The sequence below is a fragment of the Lithobates pipiens genome, unplaced genomic scaffold (assembly GCF_037356315.1).
Source record: "Lithobates pipiens isolate NorthernLeopardFrog02 unplaced genomic scaffold, aLitPip1_a1.2 Scaffold_13, whole genome shotgun sequence".
Taxonomy (NCBI): Eukaryota; Metazoa; Chordata; class Amphibia; order Anura; family Ranidae; genus Lithobates; species Lithobates pipiens.
This window is the reverse complement of record NW_027507718.1, coordinates 95,031,560-95,051,974: the sequence shown is the minus strand read 5'-3', so window position 1 is coordinate 95,051,974 and position 20,415 is coordinate 95,031,560. Positions and strand designations below refer to the sequence as shown.

The 20,415-nt window shown below is 40.8% G+C and overlaps 1 pseudogene; it reads left to right on the top strand.

The window, feature by feature from the left end:
- The first annotated feature begins 226 nt into the window (after positions 1 to 226).
- On the top strand, positions 227 to 390 carry LOC143979943 (U2 spliceosomal RNA; annotated as a pseudogene).
- The last annotated feature ends 20,025 nt before the right edge of the window (positions 391 to 20,415 follow it).

Here is a 20,415-nt window from a genome sequence, read left to right as displayed (position 1 = left end):
CAGAACCAGCTGATTGCTGACGGAAGCAGCCGAAATGCCGACGGAAACAGCCGAAAGCCGCCGGAAATCGAAGATGCCGAGACCTCGTGGAGTCGTGCCGGAAATTACGAACAGCCATAAACAACACCGAACACGCCGACAGGAGCAAGGAGGAGGAGGGCGGGTTTAAATACCCCCGACTCCTCCTACAAACTCAGGCCCGCCTGCGGTCGGCCTTCTTATGTGTTTCACACGCCATGGGCTTTCAAAAAAATCGGTTCTTATCAGTTTAATATCTGGAGACCATATATTAAATGGATTTTTAGAACAGGGAGATGGAAGAAGAGCTCGCTCTGTCCACTCCACGCATCGACCTGGTATTGCAGTACCTCCAGGACCAGTGTAAAAAAACAAAACAAAAAACCCCCCCAAAAAAACTGAAAAACCCCAGATATAATAAAAAAAACTTTCAAAGGTATAGTTGGCAAACTAAATGGAAGCAAATAAGAAAAGTTATTTGTCGGGATTACATGCGCTTTAAAGAATTAATGCTAAATGTAATAAATGTACACTCTGTGGATCTGTATCATAAAATAACTCAGACTCTGTGAAAGTCAATGTCATCAATCTTATTAAATGTACTAGTAAGTTAAGTTACAGATTCTCAAGCTTACATTGACAATTTTTAACCAACTCAAATATAAATGTCCACAATGACTCCTTTACTATTACATGAATTTGATCATTTTCACCATAGGCTAAATAACACCACTAATTAGTATTTATCAGTTCTACATGTGAAGAGGTCCATGCACATACAGTATGTAGATAAGCATGTCCCTTTTCTAGATCTACAAGTGCCTTAAAATGTTTGTTTTTGTATGGATGATTTGAGCGACTTTTAAACAATTTTAGACAGCATGTGTATGTAATGTTTTGTTTAAATCCTACATTTTGAATTTGTCATGCATACATATCAATAATATATGAACGTTTGGTAAAATGAAGTATTTAGCTTCACCTATACAAATTCTTGCTATTACCCATCGTGGGATTCTTGTTCTTCCAATAGGAATAAATCTAAATTCCAGCAACCTCCTGTTCTCACTAATGTTTCATGTTCTTTTCAAACACTGCATTTGCTATGCACTTGAATTTAAAATGCAGCCTTTGATAAGAAAAGATTGCATAAAAGGGTTGTAAAGGTTAGTTTTTTTTGTTTTGTTTTTTAAATAACAGACCCGTTATATTTAATTTCTCTGTGCAAGGGTTTTGCACAGAGTGGCCCCAATCCTCCTCTTCTGGGCCCCCCTGCTGCGCTCCTAACTCCTCCCTGCATGGAGTGCCCCCTCGGAGACCCGCATTCCAAGGAAACATCAATGTGGGCGCGCTCCTGAGTCCTACTGCTACGTCCATTGACACAGTCAGCAGGACTCATAGGATGCATTAAGGTGAAAAACCTAAAGGGTTTACAACCCCTTTAAGCCTGTTTTTTTTACAGAAGTTCAAGGACACCTTAATGGGTCATGTTGCATCCAAAGAAACGTAGCCCAACCATGCAAAACAGGTTAAAAGCAGCCTCTGAACTGCCATGTGTTTTGCTAAAAAAATATCAATGAGAATTTGCTAACCGGTGTTTGACATGTGTTCCAAAAGCATGCCAGATATAGGGAAACAAGGCTCAACGACATGAGCCCTAAGTGTGCGGTTTAGTACTTGTCCAGCAAACTCTCCATATGCTATGATGTTCATATTGTGTGCAATGGCTCATCATCACAGCACAGATATTTTCAGCCTGCAGTCAAGGTTCTATTTATTGTAAGGCACTAAACATAAACAGCCCTATTGGTAGGCACTGCTCTATGTGTGTGGTAAATGCCCAAGTGCTCACCTACAAAGAAATCCATATATATCCAAAACTGGTATAGAGGCATTCACGAGTCTTGAATGGAACAGTAAAAACTGCTACAAATTTCCTCCAATACAAATCCAAAACCAGTATAGAGGCATTCCAAGATTTTGCAGAGGAGATAGTTTAAAATAGCAGCATTTTTATTGTAGACATTTCAATGAAGTTTAGTACATCTTACTCAAGACACTAGATCAATTCCATGTTGTAGTGTTTTGAGAAAGATGGACTGACCTTCATCAAAAGATAGAAGAAAAAAACGCTGCTGTTTTAATCTATCTCTTCTGGAAGACCCAGGAATGCCTCTATACCAGTTTTGGATTTGTATTGGTATCATGCAGTAGTCTGCATTCGTGAATGTACCTTTAGGCAATGACTTGCCGAGCACACCACTTAACCACAATTTCTATCTTTGTTTTTGGTCACAACCTATGTGCAAAATAACACTTGCTTTCTCAAGCTTGATGTGAAAAGACAGCTTTGTGAAGTGCTTCTGTCAATATCCTCTTCCCCCTGGAATTGTAGGCAAAGTGTACTAATGTCACAAAACTGTCTGCTCTGGCACTGTACCTGAACAATCTAGCTCCCAGGAGTTGTCCTGTGACTTTACTGCCACATACTAAGATACAGTATCACATTTCTATAGAAGAGTCAGCCATCATTTCAGCATGTTGTGATAGTGAATCTTAAGTGCAATATTATGTCACTTCACTAAGCACACATGACAGGTTTGTCTTAGTCAGGTTCCTCACTCTTTTCTCATTGCTTCTATTCCTTAACTCCTTCCTGCCACCTGTACACATAAAAGGGGACTCACTGAAGTGGTTCTTCTACCGTGAGGCCCCATATATGCGTACCTGTGTTTGTGCTGGGAGCATGTAGCACAGTGCACTCCCAGCACAGACTGGGCTCTCCCTGAGAGCCCCATGTCTGGTACTATTAATCAGGAATTGGGAGACCTCATTCCCAATCACCTGATTGCTGTGATAGCCTCAGATTGCCCCATGTTGTTTTTCTCCTCTGAATGGAGAGAAAGATATGTATCAGCCCCCCCCCCCCCATTTACAAGGGCCTGATGGTGACCCCTAGAGCCAGGGAGAACCGATATTCCTCCTCAGGGTGCAGGTTACTAGGCATAGTGGGTGTGGTGCAAGGTGAAAAGATTGGGCGCCAGTCATTTTTTGTAAAAATAAACAAAGAGAGCTTTATTTCTCTTAACAGGAACATTGGAGAGAGAGGGTTTAGGGCAAAGGACATCCCTAGGCAAATGCAATAGCAATTAAAGCAAACGCCACACACAAAAATAGAACTAGGCAGACAGCAATACAGAAAGAGGGCCTTTAAGCTGAATGCAGCAATCTGTATCTTGTAGCAACTGCTGTTTCCTATGGCAACACATTCTCTCACTGTATCCTACTGTAGATCTTCCAGCTTAACTCACAGTATCCCACTGTAGATCCTTAAGTTCAGCTCGCCTTCTTTCACTAGACTTCTTGGACTCTTAGCCACCTGCTGGATTCCCCGAGCTTCACCCACAGCTAACCGCTGTACATTATCTTTAAGGTTTACTTACAGCTACCCGCTGTACTTGTGCAAGCTTTACTCACAGCTACCCGCTGCCTTTCTGGATTAGTCTCTACTGAAGCTTTCCCCCTACTTCACTCTCCGTGGCTAGTGAAGCATCTGCTCTGTTACTCCTTCAGAACTGCATCCCTTCCAAACTTGCCTGAGGTCACAGGAGTCATCGTCCCTTTGTGGCAACTGCTTATCCTTAACCACCGATAACAATCAAGCTCCCCTCACTTCTAACACACGCAGTTCTGCCCCAGGCTTCAGGCTTAACCTTGGCTGCTCCTCCTTTGCAGAACCCTGAACTGCTGGATAGGCCTTAAGTGAAACTAGCAGCCAGCATGCCTCCTGGATAGGCCTCAGGCATCAGGCATAGCAACCAGGAGCTTCTCGACACACACCCACCCAATGGTAATCCATCATTCTAATGCCAAAAGCAACAGTGCTACCTATTGACAGAAGAGAGAGACTACACCAAACTCACACTTGGGACAGGAATCGGAGGATCAACCTACCTATTAGCCAGGCTAGTTACCACCTAGCACAACTAGATTTATTACCAGCCCTGTTTGAGACAAGGGTGCTACAATCTCCTCCTGCCAAGGAAATTACGTGCCAGAGTTTGCAACAAAAAAATCAAGTACTCTCAATCCTGAGAGTGGATGTCCTGGCAAAAAGGGCATAGGGAGGGGTAACAGGTAAAGGTGAACAGTAGTAACAAATACATGTGGCGTACCACATACAAGTATTTGAACATAACTAATGTACAAAAACAAATGGCATTTCACACAAGGATAGATAAATATAAGACATTATGTACAATTACCGTGTGGAGTACCACATGCAAATAAGATCGGGGAATGCAATGAACAATAAATTTACGCCCTAACTATCAATCTAATATTCACACAATAAGACATAAAAGTTTAGTATTATTATATAACTTGAAGACATTGTCTCTCCTTAGCCAAGGAAGATGCTATGCTAGCATTACCAGTGCAGTATGTACATGAGTGAACTTTTGTTTACTTTCAGCCGAGAGCAACAAAAAAGTGCAAAATAAACAGTAATATATCTTACTTTACATATATATTTCTATCAGCTACTACACCTAGACATATGTAGAGGTCAATATCAGAGAGGTTCATCTGTATGTAGGTATAATGACCACCCTTCTCAATATTATAATTGTCCTCTGGTGACCACTTATAATAGATATTCCCCACTTCCTGATTCCCATAATGATGATCAAGATTCATATATGGAGAGGGACTACAATCAATCCCCATATAGGTATAATCAACCCAACCCTATTTCTCAGGGGAATCAGGTTTTTACAAGGACAATCAAGTGAAAAAAGGGGTCCAGATCTAAGAGAGGCACCAGAGAACGGAGGCGAAATAAGAGGAAAAAGGAGAACATAACGGGTCATGGTGTGTTTAACCTTAGTAATAAAGAGTTAAACTTAGAGGAACTAAAAATCTTGTATAAAGGTCTTAAATTTGCCCCTCCAAAAAACGTAGATAAATTCAGCACATTTATAGATTTACATACGTATATTATAAAAATTTACATTCAAAGATATTTGATCTCAAATCCCTATAGCAACCCACCAAGGGCTGCCATCTCTGGGACAGTACATTTGGGATTATCCAATCCCTCTCTTTTTAATCCCCCTGCTCAGATGACCCCCACCATCAAAATTTTTAGGGATTTAGTCCTTAACGATCTTGCTAAATTACCGCCCCAAAAAAATTACAACCATTTATTACCAAATGCTGGTCTTAAATCTTTAGAGAGAGAAAGGACCTTGTCATTCGCCATGCTGACAAAGGGGGTGGTACAGTTGTGTTAGACAAGGTAGACTACAAGAAAGAAATGTATAGGATTTTGAGCAATGTAGATACCTATAATGAATTACCAACTAATCTCACCTCTAATTATAAAAACAAATTAGTGAATCTCATTAATAAAGGTTATAATAAGTATATTTTGAATAAAAAAGAAAAAGCATTTTTAGTACCCATTGCACTCAGAATCCCAACCATGTACTATTTACCGGAAATCCATAAGGACTCTTTACACCCCCGAGACGCCCAATCGTGAGTGGCATAGACTCTATTGACCTCATGTATTGGTCGTTATACAGACTTTTTTCTTCAACCGTTGATGAGAAAAACTCCCTCATATCTTAAGGATATTAGGGACACCATTAAATTGCTTGAAACTGTGAATATACGGGGAGACTACATCATGGCCACAGCCGATGTCACCTCCCTGTATATATGTATAGCCCATCAGTTGGGTTTGACGCTGTCCTTGTTGGCAGAGAAACCCCATCAAGATTCTAACAAATCTTTTAAATAGTCAGTGTTGACAACATACTCTGTGCAACATAAGCAGGTAAAGTCTATACTTAATAAACACTGGAGTGTACTTAAAAGCGATCGGGTTTTGGGCTCTTTGCTGTCAGATCAAGCTAAAGTTGCATATAGAGAAGCTTCCTCTTAACAGAGTAAAACTGGCCCCAATATCATCAACCCACCTATCAGACCCTCCTTTTTTGGCAACATGATAGGTTACTATCCATGTAAAAAATGTGGCGTCTGTCAATATAACACACGCGGTACATGTAAGACAAAAAAGTTTAGGTCAACAACCACTAATCAAGTGTATCCTATTAACCACTTCAGCCCCGGAAGAATTTACCCCCTTCCTGACCAGAGCACTTTTTGCGATTCGCCACTGCGTCGCTTTAACTGACAATTGTGAGGTCGTGCGACGTGGCTCCCAAACAAAATTGACATCCTTTTTTTCCCACAAATAGAGCTTTCTTTTGGTGGCATTTAATCACCCCTGTGGGTTTTATTTTTTGCGCTATAATTGAGCAACAATTTAGAAAAAAACACATTATTTTTACAGTTTCCTATAATAAATATCACCCAAAAATATATATAAAAAAAACCTTTTTTCCTCAGTTTAGGCTGATACATATTCTTCTACATATTTTTAGTAAAAAAAAATAATAAGCAATTATTGATTGGTTTGGGCAAAAGTTATAGCGTTTACAAAATAGGGGATAGTTCTATGGCATTTTTATTAATAATTTTTTTTAAAAATGGAGGCGATCAGCGATTTTTATCGTGACTGCGACATTACGGCAGACACTTCGGACATTTTTGGGACCACTGTCATCAAAAACGGCAATCAGTGCTTTACAAATGCACTGATTCCTGTGTAAATAACACTGGCAGTGAAGGGGTTAACCACTAGGTGGCAGTGTAGGGGTTAAGTGTGTCCTGGGGGGGTTTATAACTGTGGGGGGGCGTGGCTGTGTGTGACACATCACTGATCTCTGCTCCGATCATAGGGAGCAGAGATCAGTGACACTGTCACTAGGCAGAATGGGGAGATGTTTGTTTACATTAGCATCTCCCCATTCTTCCTCCCCGTGAGGCGATCGCAGGTATCCCCACGGCGATTGAGTCCGCAGGACCTGTGACCCGACTCACGGAGCTTGCCGCGCATGCGCCCCCTGGCTGCCTCTTAAAGGACAACGTACAGAAATGTGATTCAGCCTGTACGAGCCCTTCTGCCGACGTATATTGGTGTGAGGCTTTTGGCAAGCGATTAAACATTTTTGCATTTGTGCCACTAAGAATGTTGTATACCTACTCACTTGCCCTTGTGGCAAACAAAAACACGTAGCTAAAATTAGGAAGGGCAGCATTAAACATACTGTACCTAGGCACTATCGACAATATCACAATAGAAATCCAAGGGGAGCTTTTGATCACAGATAAATATATTCCCCCTTGGAGGGATGGAGCTATGACCAGGGGTGTTTCATGCCTCAAAACTTACTGGATTTATGAGTTACAGTTCCGCTCTCCATTTGGAATAAATGCAGAGTGGGACATTATTGCTTTTCTCAATAAGGCATAATTGTAAACCTTTTATTTTTCAGTATATTTATTTTTTATTACTTCATTGGGATTATCTGGGTTCTGATTTTAATTTATAATTTTTTCTATATATTTTTTATGTAAACTTTTTTCTTGTTCACGTTGATGTAACTTTACGTGTTAGACAATTTAGATTTATGTGAATATATACTTTCAAGTTTACAATTGCAGTGGATTATCACCCCAGTTAAGATTCAAACCTGCGGGGCATTTAACACACTTTTGCAATATATCATTTAAATCGGTTCTTTTTCACCTTCCATATGCATTTGGTACAATACTAACTCTATTATAATGTAGCTTTTAGGTATTGTCCTATGACATTTTTATTATAAAAATCAGAGCGACATTCAGCCAATGATGTGTGGTTACGAGCTCTTCTAGCTGTTTCATAGAGAGGCATGGCTCGCAGGTGTGTATGTCTTCAGGATTACTGATTCGGCAGTGTTCGGTCCTGCACTTGTGACTCAGGGTGGGTGGACCAATTACCATCGCTGCTGAGGGATCAGGAGGACATCAGGCATCTGATAGTGAAGCTTAGTGCGCACACTACACACCTATAAGTCGAAAGCCTGATGAGCGCTTTAGAATGCCGATTCGCTATCCATAGCGAGGCATGAATCGCACATGGTGCTGCTATGTTCCAAACCAGGAAGCGATTGCATTTTCTCATGACCAATCACCTACAGGTTTGACATTGAGGCTTGGTACACACATCGTAAGACTATAGGATGATGATCAGATGACATCGTCTGTATTTACGCTGATTCGCTATTCATAGTGAGGCATGAGAGTGGCACGTGCCGCCTCCATTTTGAGAACCAGGAAGTGATTGCATTTTTGTATGACCAATTACCCACAAGTTTGTATCTTGTTATTGGGCTTCTAAGCCTATATAAATGCGATGGCTACAGCATTTCTAAACCCCAGATAATGTCTCCTTAGACAAAATGCATTGGGATGAGCCTGCTGATGCCATTGCGTTAAACTTTCAGTCTTTTTACAAGCACTTTTTTATCTACTCAAATGTGAGCGTTCCTCAAATTTTTAATACATTTCCTTGTTATGCGGATTAACACTATGTGGAATTTTTATTACATTTATGGTTACAACATGTGAGCCCATAAAAAAGGATTTAATCTGCCTTCCTCTGAGTGTTCCTCCTGGTTGTGAGTTCCCTGAAGGACAGTGTGAACATCATCTTCCTGTGACATCCCCCAAACGTGGATGTTCCTGTGTATTGGTGCGTTGTCACCACAAGTCTTGACCACTCATTAGGCATATGCCTAATGGGTCCATTAGCTCTGGTAAGCCTCTGTTATGTTGGTGGCATCTCCCATTATCTTCTCTTCATATTTGTTTTCCTATTGATATCTGGAAATTGATGTTCATCTACCTGGATCAACGTCACAACTTAGTCTCATATTTGTGGATTATTTTCACTTATTCACTATCACAATGTGGACTTTAATATATATACTTATTGATGTTTATACATGTTTAGAATGCTTAACATTAGTTATTTGTATACGGTCCTAATTATTATGACCTTTTTTATTTAGCGATGTACATTCATATATACTTTAGGCAATTGAATAGTCTTTCCGGTTGAGCCAATGGTAGTGATACCTCCTGGTTGTGCCATCGGATGACAGCATGGTCTGAGAAAATGTGGCGGCCGTAGTCCCAGGTTTGTAGAACATTTGTGTACTTCCCAACAAGTCTAGGTGACAACTTCTTTAAATCACAATGGATAGGAATTTTCAAATAATACAGTAACAGGAGTGAACTGGATAGGCCTTAAGTGAACCTAGCAGCCAGCATGCCTCAGGCTTTAGGCCTAGCCACCAGGAGCAACCAGGAGCTTCTCAACACACACCCACCCAGGCTGCAGCCTCGGGTGGGAAGAACCCTGATCACCTGACCCTCCCAAATAAATAGCCTATATCAGCATATACAGCAGCCAAAGAAACTCCTGCTGATTGGCTGAGACAACCTAGTTACCCATTACCTGAGTTTATGGTAATCCATCATTCTAATGCCAAAAGCAACAGTGTGACCTATTGACAAAAGAGATAGACTACAGCTCACACTTGGGACAGGAATCAGTGGATCATCATACCAATTAGCCAAGCTAGTTACCACCTAGCATAACTATATTTATTAGCAGCACTGTTTAAGACCAGGGCGCCATAGATATATTGTATATTTCTCTCTGTGCTAGGGGAGAACAATTTAAACAAATAATAGTGTGTAAAAAAATAAAGCAAAATAAAGAAAAAAAATAGCTAATGGTAGATCAAGGTTTGACCTAGATCATGGTTGGTGTCCGGGTCAGTATATTTTCAGTAGGATTTTTTTTTTTTTTTTAAAGCATTTTTTCAAATATTATCAATGTCAGTTAGTTTCAGTGTGTTTTAGGTTTGACAAAAAAAGCAAAATGTGTACCATTGTTTCTGGACCTCACTACAGGTGAGGTAAGTACAAACAACAAATAACACACACATATGTGGTAATGTGGTATCTTTTGATCATCAGGAGAAGGAGAATTTATTGTGGATTGTTCTTTGGTGGTAAATTATCATAACAGTATGAAATATACGGTTAAATTAAAAAGGATTTTGTTTTTACTTATTAACCACTTAAGGACCGCTGCATGGCAATGTATGTCGGTGCAATGGCACGACAGGCACAAGCACGTACATGTACGTTGCTCGCCTTCCAGCGGGTGGGGGGTCCGATCGGACCCCCTCCCGCTGGATGCGGCGGTCCGTTTCGCTGCAGGAGCGATCCGGGATGAGGGGATGGCCGTTGGTTTCTGGCCATCCCCTCTCGATCGCTCCTGGCGAATGAGAAGCTTCCTCCCACTGTGTATAGTAAACACAGGCAGGGAGGAAGTGATGTTCATTCACCTTGGGGTGGTCTTATTGACCGGACTACGAGGAGAGGACACAGTAAGTGTGCACCAACACTACACTAACACATAGGCACACACAGGCACACAACCCCCCCCGATCACCCCCCGATCCCCCCCGCCCCCCCCCGTCACAGTGTCACTGATTGCAGTGATCATTTATTTACTGATCACTGCATTCAGTGTCAGTTGTGACAGTAAAAACTGTCAGGGCAGTTAGTGTTAGGTCCAGGGTAGCCCCCTACCACCCCCCAATGAAGGTTTCACCCCCTGATTGCCCCTAGTTAACCCTTTCACCCCCTTTTTCCAGTGTCACTAAGCGATCATTTTTCTGATCGCTGCATTAGTGTCACTAGTGTCGCTAGGTAGCTAGTTATTTTTTTAGTTTTCACCAGCGATCACCGTATAAGTGTCACTGGTGACGCTGGTTAGCCAGTTAGTTATTTAGGTTCCCCGTCAGGTTTTTATATAGCGCCAGGGACCCCCATATACTACCTAATAAAACTTTGAACCCCCTGATTGCCCCTAGTTAACCCTTTCACCAGTGATCACCGTATAAGTGTTATGGGTGACTCTGGTTAGTTTGCTTTTTATAGCATCAGGGCACCCGCCATTTATTACCCAATAAAGGTTTAACCCCCTGATCACCCGGCGGGTGATATCAATTAGGTTTTAGGGTCAGGGTCTGCGTCGCCCCAGGCAGCGCTAGGTTAGTGCCAGTACTACTAACACCCACGCGCAAAGCATAAACCTCCCGTAGTGGTATAGAATCTGAACAGATCAATATCTGATCTGATCAGATCTATACTAGCGTCCCCAGCAGTTTAGGGTTCCAAAAAAACGCATTGTTAGCAGGATCAGCCCAGATACCTGCTAGCACCTGCATTTTGCCCCTCCGCCCAGCCCACCCAACTGCAGTATCGATCGATCACTGTCACTTACAAAACACTAAACACATAACTGCAGCGTTCGCAGAGTCAGGCCTGATCCCTGCGATTGCTAACAGTTTTTTTGGTAGCGTTTTATATTTAAATCCGGAAGGCAGTGCTTGGTTTTCGGGGTCCCGTACGTGGCTAGGCTCCCAAAAAGTCCCCCACATGTGGTATCCCCGTACTCGGGAGAAGCAGCAGAATTTATTTTGGGGTGGAATTTGACTTATGCCCATAGCATGTGTGAGCAATATATCATTTAGTGACAACTTTGTGCAAAAAAAAAAAAAAAATTGTAATATTCCTGCAACTTGTGGCAAAATATAAAATATTTCATGGACTCAACATGCCTCTCAGTAAATAGCTTGGGGTGTCTACTTTCCAAAATGGGGTCATTTGGGGGGGTTTTGTGCTATTTTGGCATTTTATGGCCTTCGAAACTGTGATAGGTAGTGAGGAGTGAAATCAAAAATTTGCACCCTTAGAAACCCTGAAGGCAGTGATTGGGTTTCGGGGTGCCGTACGCGGCTAGACTCTCAAAAAGTCCCACATATATGGTACCCCGTACTCAGAAGAAGCAGCAGAATATATTTTGGGGTGAAATTCCACATATAACTATGGCATGTGTGAGCAATATATCATTTAGTGACAACTTTTTGCAAACTTTTTTTTTTTTTGTGTCATTATTAAATCACTTGGGACAAAAAAAATAATTCAATGGGCTCAACATGCCCCTCAGCAATTTCCTTGGGGTGTCTACTTTCCAAAATGGGGTCATTTGGGGGGGGGAGGTTGTACTGCCCTGCCATTTTAGCACCTCAAGAAATGAGATAGGCAGTCGTAAATTAAAAGCTGTGTAAATTCCAGAAAATGTACTCTAGTTTGTAGACGCTATAACTTTTGCGTAAACCAATAAATATACGCTTATTGACATTTTTTTTTACTAAAGACATGTGGCTGAATAAATGTTGCCCTAAATGTATGACTAAAATTGAGTTTATTCGATTTTTCTTATAACAAAAAGTAGAAAATATCTTTTTTTCTCAAAATTTTCGGTCTTTTTTCATTTATATAGCAAAAAATAAAAATCGCAGAGACAATCAAATACCATCAAAAGAAAGCTCTATTTGTGGGAAGAAAAGGACGCAAATTTCGTTTGGGTACAACATTGCATGACCGCGCAATTACCAGTTAAAGCAGTGCAGTGTGAAATTGTAAAAAGACCTCTGGTCCTTAGGCTGAAAATTGGTCCGGGGCTGAAGTGGTTAAGGCCAGTTTTCCTTTGATTATTAAAAAAAAAAAAAAAAAACTGATATCCAATACCATTTACCACCACATAAAATCCCAATTTGTCCTGAAAAAACAAGGTATAATACGCATAGATACACAAATGCAATGATATGTACAGTTTTACTAACACATTGCAAAATTGTGTTCAGGCAATAATATTTGTATATACCCTCCAGCATGATAGTTAAACAAACTGTAGGTAGTCTGAGGTCTTATGTAATAAATGATGATCCATATTTTTGATATGGCCCTGATTTGCATTTAATACATAAACACAATACATAAGAATTATTAACCGGTTCCCGACCAGCGCACGCCGATGTACGTCGGCAGAATGGCACGGGCAGGCATATTGGCGTACAGGTACGTCCAATCTTCAATGCCGCTCTGCCATCGCGAGCGCGCCGCTGGCGGCGTGCTCGTGCCCCAGTCGGGCCCCCCATGAGTCCAGTCGCGGGTCCCGCGGACTCGATCGCTGCGGGTATACCCGCGATCGTCTCATGGGACGGCTGAATGGAGAAATGCTGTTGTAAACAGCATTTCTCCATTCTGCCTAGAAACTAGTGACGCTGATCTCTGCTCCACGTGATTGGAGCAGAAATCAGTGTTCACTAAATGAAAGCCCAACCCCCCACAGTTAGTAACACACCCCTAGGGACACTTAACCCCTACACTGCCACCCACTGGTTAATCCCTTCACTGCCAGTGTCATTTACACAGGAATCACTGCATTTATATAGCAGTGATTGCTGTATAAATGACAATGGTCCCAAAAATGTGTCAAAAATGTCCGATGTGTCCGCCATAATGTCGCAGTCACAATAAAAATCGCTGATCGCTACCATTACTAGTAAAAAAAATACTTAAAAATAATTAATAAAAATACCATAAAACTATCCCTATTTTGTAAACGCTATAACTTTTGCGCAAACCAATCAATAATCGCTTATTGCGTTTTTTTTTACCAAAAATATGTAGAAGAATACGTATCAGCCTAAACTGAGGGAAAAACATGTTTTTTTTTTATATATTTTGGGGGGATATTTATTATAACAAAAAGTAAAAAATAATGCGTTTTTTTCAAAATTGTCGCTCTATTTTTGATTATAGCGCAAAAAATAAAAACCGCAGGGGTGATCAAATACCACCAAAAGAAAGCTCTTTTTGTGGGAAAAAAAGAACGTCAATTTTGTTTGGGAGCCACGTCGCTTGACTGCGTAGCGACGCAGTGCCGAATCGCAAAAAGTGGTCTGGTCTTTGACCAGAAAAATGGTCCGGTCTGTAAGTGGTTAATGAAGATCGTGGGACAACTTGGACAAAAAAATTTAATGCATGCTTCATTTTCATATGGATGGAAAAAGGGAACTCATAATTATATGATAATCAGGATTGTTATTGTTCATCATAAGGCTGAGCTGATTTAATAGTAACAAGACAGATTCTTAAAAATGGGCTAAATATTGCAAGAAAATGACAGCAGCTTAACAAGATTCAGGCAAATTATCTATGTCTAAATGGGGCTAATAAACATATGCATGTGCAGTGACGTTATGATTGACAACCCCATGAGGCACTGTACATTAGCACTCATGAAATATTATCAACACATCTGGTTCTCACACATGAATGGAGCTTTGAAATACCCAGAATTTGGACAGTGCTTTTTCTTTTTCTAGATAATGGACTGTATACTATGGGAAAATCTTCCCCTGTATGCAAATGATCCTTATCATACAATGACTACAACTACCCATACACCATATTGTGGACCAAGTACACAATCTAGTACACAAAAATGTATTTCCAGAATAAAATACAAAGAAAATGATATCTATACTCACTATCAAGCATTTAGAGACAACACATTTACATGCTTTCATTGCATTACTACTGCATGTTTCTTTTGTATGTGCACATTATTAAACCAATTAACATTTAAACTCAAATTTCAAAGTGATGATGTTAATATTAAAGCTGATTCCTGACAAATCTAAAGGGCACAAATCATTGTAGTTTTGCATTCATTAATGCCGTATTAAATGCATTTTTAAATACAACATTAAATACAGGTATTTACAATACTTGTATTATCATGCAGGATTTATTATTATAGAGGATTTATATAGTGTCCCTTTTGTGCAGTGCTTTACAGAATAGAAGAAATACAGTACGATTACAATACAGTTCAAATTTTATGAGTTTGGCTTTTGAAAGATTGAGCCTTGGTTCACAGCAGTGCGACTTGTAATATGATTTGACAGTTTAAAGTCACATGACAAGTCACATCCTATTTGTGCCTATGTAACCGTTCAAATCGGTGTGACTCCAACTTTCACTGATTTTGCCAAAGGTTCCTGCACAATTTTTGGCAATTTCATGTGCAACTGCATGAACTTACACAGATATTGGCAAGCCGCACATAAAACCGCACTGACTGTCAGCTTTGAAAGCATAATTTCAAAGCCGCATTCAGTGTGAACCATGGCTTAGTTTGAGGAAGTGGTGGGACATCTATACTGATGGTATCAGCCATTTCCAGTCTACTAAGGGGGGGGGGGGGGAGGGCAGAACAAGGAGCCAAGCTGATGTGCTGCAGTGCAAGGAGCATACTGAGAGGAGGAGAGAGTAGAGGGACCATGAAATCATTTCATCTGTGTTCTTGGTAGGAACTGGATCACCTTTTGGTGACATAGTGATTCCTCTGACCTGAAGGGTGAATCATCCAGAGTGCACAAGTGGATGTGTCCCAGTAGTCAGCAGACCCTAGAAATTTGTCTCCACCTGATGCTGGCGGCTAGAAGGGTATTTAGCTCCTCCTCTTAGTTTAAACAGTTCCTTAGCACTTTTGCCATGTGCTTTGTGCCTTAAACTGCCTGCTCCTGCTGCTTTGTACCAGTGAGCCTACTCTTGTACCTGTTCTCTGTATTTTTATTTTCACCCACTTTGCTTTGTGCTTTGTACCTGCCACCCTGACCCAGCTGCCTTGAACCTGTCATCTTGTTCCTGCCACTTGTATCTGTTATCCTGATCCTGCTGCCTCTACTTGCTCCCCTCATACCTGAACCCCAATCTAGCCCCTTCTTGATTCATCTCACCCATTCTCCTTTGCACCTTTCCAATCGACTCAACCTTACCTCATCTCTCCTTTGATTGCATATAACCAGACAGCTCAGTTGTTTTTTAGTTTTAGGTGTCACAAACTGATCAATAACCTGCAATCACCCGCAGGACTCCAATGTTCAGACCTAAGAGAAGTAGAATTTTTTTTCCAGTCCACACAATTCTGTAACTGTTTACTCCTGCCTCAACCATTTTGTCAGCCAGTTTCAGCTTCTTTATAGTCAGATCTTGTTCCTGCTCCAGACCAACATGCTAATGCACCAGTCTCTGACCAGTGTGTGCTACCACCAGCTGCCATCAAGTCTGTATTATTGTCATCCATGAATAATCCCACAAACCTTCCAACCACAGACCAGCCTGCTAACCCTGGCAGCTGGTCCACTTGTTCCTGATCAGTCTGCCCCTATGCCAGCCATCCCTGTCCATCCTGTGTCCCACGACCCCCTGGTGGAGATAGTCCAAGGGCCTTGACCTGGTGTCAGCTTGCAGAAAAGTAGCTCAGCCACTAGGTCTCCATGCCATCTCTCCTTGTGGGGTGCTTTAGTAAAAACAGACATCACTTAGACTCCTTTCTTAAAGGGGTTGTAAAGGTTTGTTTTTTATTTTCTAAATAGGTTCCTTTAAGCTAATGCATTGTTGCTTAATTTACCTTTTCCTTCGCTTTCCCTTCTAAATGTTTTTTTCTTTGTTTTCTTTGTCTTTTCTTTGACGGGGTGGCCTGGGACTACATGCGAGCGGTCCTGATGGCCTAGATTAACTACACAAAATCCCATGCCTTAAACCTTTCTCTCCCCCCCCATGAAGTTGCCCATTGTCAAGAGTCTTTCCCATTTCACTGGGAAAAGACTGCAATCACCTACCTGGGAATCCAAATCCCAACCCGCCTATCAGACCTCTACTCAACCAACTTCCACGCGGCCCTGCTCAAGTCCCAAGACCATCTCAAAGAATGGTCGAGTTTGAACGTATCATGGTTTGGCCGCTATGCTCTGATCAAAATGATTATCTTACCGCGTTTCCTATACTTCCAAACAATCCCGATAGCCTTACCTGCTAGCTTCTTCTCTACTTATCGGAAGGCCTGTTCTGCCTTTATCTGGAGAGAATCCCCCCCACGCATTAAATATGCTCACCTTACACTACCTAAATCCAGAGGCAGAATTGGTCTCCCAGACTTGCATAAATATTATGTTGCGTGTCATCTCACAAGAATCGCTGACTGGAACATTCACACCTTGGAAAAATCATGAGTATCCCTTGAAAATGCCTTCTCACCTAGACCTATACACCTTCTCCCTTGACTATCCCCAAAACACTGGCCACAGATACTTCTGACACATCCACTCATTTATATAACATTAATACATTAATGATGTTTAGGAAAGCTTCAACCTGCAGATCCTTTGCCCCTATTGCAGGCCCATTAACCACACTAAGAGGAAACCCTGACATCCCTCCGGGAGACTCGCCCAACTTCCTTCAACACGAATGGCCATTTGAAGTTGTCCTAACCCTCCATTTATACTCAGATGGAAAACCCACCCCCCAAGACAAACTCAGAGCAATTACCAAAATATCCTCCTTCTCCTTCTGGACATATAGACAAATACGCCACTTCCTCTCTACTCACTCCCCCAAACTAACTGGACGAGACAACTTACTCTGTTTGAATCTCTTTGTTACTGCAAGACACCTCAAAGACATCTCATTTCTCTCTTATACACCCTACTCTTAGAACCCCCCAACTTGACTCTCTCTCCATCACAAAATTCATGGAATAGAGATTTACAAACTCCCCTGACATCTGAGGAATGGACTAGAGTCCATGAATACGCACACGGGAGCTCGTTGAATGTTGCTATCCAGGAGAACGGATATAAGGTGATCACCGGGTGGTACAGAACACCCTCCCGCCTCCATAAATTCTCACCCACAATACCCAACACCTGATGGAGATGTAATTCAGGGGTAGGAACTATGCTCCATATTTGGTGGGATTGCCCAAATCTTCAACCCTTCTGGAGGGAGGTTCATAGCTTAATCTTGCAGATTACTACATTCACCCTTGACTACACTCCAGCACAGTTCCTTCTACACCACACGTCCTTATCCAAAAAAACTGTTGTGCTTTTTAAGGACGTTTTCCCGCACAATATTTACTAAGTAATTTTTAACGAAGATATTTTTAAGATACAGAATCAGTCTATATGACACAGTCTATATATGTGAAACTTATTCACGGAGACGAGTGATCATACAAAATAGCTACATTTATTGGTTGGCAGAAAACAACTATTTACATGAAATATTAAAATACAGATTACATTACTTGATCATTTTGACAATTACTGGAAACACCCTCAAACTGGGCGTAGTAGTACCTTGGACACAATTATCATCATTATCACTTCTCGGTAGAATCAATAACCTTTTGATACTTGACAATTAAACAGAATGTCTGTATTTCACACGTCCAACCGTTACTATACTGCAGGTAAGTAAGTAGTTAACAATGTGAAATAAATTAGACATTTGTTTGTCAATAAAGTTGGCATCTATGCAAAAAGAAATTTATAATGAAAAATTAATTTAGAGAAAAATCTAAAAGGCGGTTATTGATTCATGAGAAATATTTTCAATAATAGAATATTCAAAATCAATATTTAAGAGAACATAGAATAAATGATAAACATATATTTACCCATTTCCAATATGGCTATTAGTGTGGAGTGTTGGTTACCAGGAATTTTAAGATGGCTGCCGTGGCTTCAACATGGATTCTCTTACAGAGGAATTACTTGATGTGACCTCCGAGTTCCAAGGAGCAGGGATCTTCATGAATGTAAAAATGTGTATTCATGCATGTCTTCCAGTGTCCCTTCTCAGGGGGGGTCCCTAAGCTTCCCCCTGACTCTCACCCCCCAGCTCTCCTCCGAGCTTCCTCCTCTCTTTTTCCTCTTTAGTTTCTTAAATATCCTCTTAAACAAAAAGGTCATAAAATTATACTAAGTTCTGCCCAGAGGGTATGTGTTCCCTCCTCATTGGCCGGCAACATGTAATGGTTAGCTTTCCCGGGAGTCTCGTGATTTTAAGGTAATAGCACCTTCAACCACCAGGTGTCTCACATGTGTTTGGTGTTTTATTTCTTTAAGTTAATATTTTTCCATTTCTGTAATATGCGTTCGTTGTTTATATATGTTCTAACGAATATATTTTGAGTGTTCAAGAATTATGGCATAATATAAAATACGGTTTAACACAAATTTCAATAATCACTTGCATAAAATGGTGATATATATTTATATCAATGTATATCTGTTAATCTTTTAGTCCATTTAGAAAGGGCACAGGTTAGATATATATCAAACAAATCACATACAATTATTATCTATATGGATACACGTATAATTCAGGGTATCCAATCAATATTTGTCTATCTAAACCTAGGTTAAATTATTATACAATTATAATCTTGATTATATGTTTTTCATAATACTAATTTGTTGCTAAAACACTTCTACTTATGATCACACTTTCATATATATAATCTCTCCATGACAAAGTTCCCCAGATCACTAGGTACCAAATCACAATATCTCCTTGTTGACCCACAAATATCACATACAGTTTTAATCACTTGAAGTATTTTTGAAATATGTCTGATTTGTATCATTCTCTCACACCGTGTTTTGAGACATTTGCACTATAGTCAAATATTATATCCCTGCTTCTAATATACGTATATTCATGATGTAAAAATATACACAATTTTCAATGTTTCATCGTAGTGTCTTCAAATGGACTTTGAACATTCAGGATACCATTCTATTGTTTACTTTTCTAATAGAGGTGTCTTATTTGTCCTGTTGGGTAGATCTCCACTTCGTATCTTAGGCCGCGTACACACGAGAGGATTGTCCGTCCAACTAAGTCCGTCAGACAATCCGACAGACAGTCCGTCCTACTTTTGAATGAATGGACTTGACCACACCCAATGAACAGACAGTCCGCTGAAAGCTTGCGCGATGACATGTACAGCACGTACGACGGGACTAGAAATACGACGTCCAATACACTGCAATGCAACCTTCGGCCGTGTAAATCCTTTCTGAGCATGCGCCATACTTAGTCCGTCCAACTTGCCTACTCACGAGCGGACTGTCCGCTGAAACCAAAGTTGGACGGACAATATTACGGAAATTCCAAAAGACTTAGTCCGCCAGACTGTCCGCTGAAAAAGTCCGCTGAAGCCCACACACGAGCGGACTGTCCGCTGAAACACGTTTCAGCGGACCAAGTCCGTCAGACAGTCCGCCCGTGTGTACGCGGCCTTAGTCATTGTCTCATTGACATCTGAGTCCATATTGAGGTTGACTTTAGGATATCTGTTCACTCTCTAATACAATAGGTTTATTTATTTAAGTCTTTCTTGAATTAAAGTCATTGCGGTGACAGTCTTAGTCAGCTTGATACTTTTGTTTGTCGCAACCCAGCTTTTCAATGGGTTATATAAATTGGTCATCTAATTCTGATGGGAGGGGGAAGTGGTCCTTTGGTCTGCTGATTTAAATGTTACCAGGCTCTCTGACAGTAAATATTAAATGTATTATTGTTATTTTTTCTTAATGAATTCACAACAAAACCTACTACAAATCTCTTGCCATGCATATGGTCAATGCTGCTAGATTATGCATTCCTAAACACCGGCATTCAACATGCATGCCGACAAGAATTTCAAGA